General features: G+C 41.9%; 1 non-coding gene across 1 annotated transcript; it reads right to left on the reverse strand.

Moving 5' to 3' along the window:
- Positions 1-979: 979 nt before the first annotated feature.
- Positions 980-1,086, reverse strand: LOC141698834 (small nucleolar RNA R71). Its single transcript, XR_012565334.1, has one exon. It is a non-coding gene; the product is annotated as a small nucleolar RNA R71 (small nucleolar RNA).
- Between the last annotated feature and the right edge of the window lie 737 nt (positions 1,087-1,823).

Raw genomic sequence — 1,823 nt, forward strand, 5'->3', positions numbered from 1 at the left:
TGTCACATGCTAAAGGTAATAACTATGGCTATAGAAGGAAGTAATAATGAAGTTGTGATCTCATGAGTATTTTATTATTGATAAATTGAAGTGTTAGTTAAGTGGTTAATTAAGTAGTTAATTATAGTTAATATTTAATCAATAATTTTAAGTGTTATTATCTTAACATTGAGAAGTAATCATACATTGGTGAGTGAGTTAAATTAGACAATAAATTAGTCTGAGTCTCTGAGGGAATGAACTAGAAAGTATTCTATATTACTTGCGAACGCGTATACTTGCGTGAATATTAGTGCGTGATTTCGCCCTAACAAGTTTTTGACGCCGCTGCCGGGGACTCGGCGTATTTGTTTAGTTTATGTACTTACCATCATTGGTCATTAGGACTCAGTGATTAGGACGTAGTAGTTAATTACTCTTTTCGGTTGTGTTTCAGGTACTTTAGCAAATGTTTATGCAAACTCGTTCTCGTGCTCGCAAGAGGACCTTAGATACAGCTGAGGAGAAAGACGAAGTTCTTGATACACCGGAGAAGTTAGATTTTGAGGATTCGGATTCAGGAACTGAGCAGAAAGAACCAGTAAACATGGGAGATCATATTGTTCAAGCTGATCCAGCTCTTATGGATTTTTCTCGGCCTAAAATTGATGACATTCAGTCAAGCATCCTTCATCCGGCTATTCAAGCTAACACCTTTGAAATCAAGCCGGGCACTATTCAGATGGTGCAGAATTCTGTTTCTTTTGGAGGAGCGGCAACTGAAGACCCCAACATGCACATAAGGAATTTTGTCGAGATCTGCAGCACTTTTAAGTATAATGGCGTGACTGATGAGGCTATCAAGTTGAGGCTTTTCCCATTCTCACTGAGGGATAAGGCTAAAGACTGGTTACATTCTGAACCAGCTGGGTCAATCACTACGTGGCAAGATCTTGCGAAAAAGTTTCTGGTGAAGTTTTATCCAATGGCAAAGACTGCTGCTATGAGGAGTGCTCTTACTCAGTTTGCGCAGCAACCTACAGAATCTATGTGCGAGGCTTGGGAACGCTACAAGGAAATGTTGAGAAAATGTCCACATCATGGAATGCCGGATTGGATGGTAATCACTGGTTTTTATAATGGTTTGGGGGCTCAATCTCGGCCCATACTCGATGCAGCAGCTGGAGGCGCCTTATGGGCTAAAAGCTATACTGAGGCGTACAATCTTATTGAGACGATGGCTGCAAATGAGCATCAAAACCCAACTCAGAGGATGACATCAGGCAAGGTAGCAGGTATTCTGGAAGTTGATGCAGCCACCGCTATTGCAGCCCAGCTCCAAGTGCTATCAATGAAGGTTGATTCTTTGGCTACGTATGGAGTTAATCAAATAGCTATGGTTTGTGAGCTTTGTGCAGGTTCTCATGCTACGGATCCGTGTTCTCTTGTCAACGAATCTGTTCAGTATGTGAATAATTATCAGCGACAACAGCAGCCTGTGCCAGCGACCTATCATCCTAACAACAGAAATCATCCAAATTTCAGCTGGGGAAATAATCAGAATGCTATTCAGCCACCATATCAGCAAGGAGTGAGTAAACAGTTTAACCCACCTGGATTCCAGCAACCACAGTAGTATGCTACAAGACAATCATATCCTCAACAGGGAAGTGCAGCTGCACCTACTAGTGCTGATTTTGAGGAACTTAAGCTGTTGTGCAAGAGTCAGGCGGTTTCTATCAAGACCTTGGAAAATCAAATCGGTCAATTAGCCAATGCAGTGCTCAATCATCAACCTGGCACTCTTCCCAGTGACACGGAAGTACCAGGAAGGAAGGAAGCTA

This window comes from Apium graveolens, chromosome 11 (genome assembly GCF_009905375.1).
Source record: "Apium graveolens cultivar Ventura chromosome 11, ASM990537v1, whole genome shotgun sequence".
Taxonomy (NCBI): Eukaryota; Viridiplantae; Streptophyta; class Magnoliopsida; order Apiales; family Apiaceae; genus Apium; species Apium graveolens.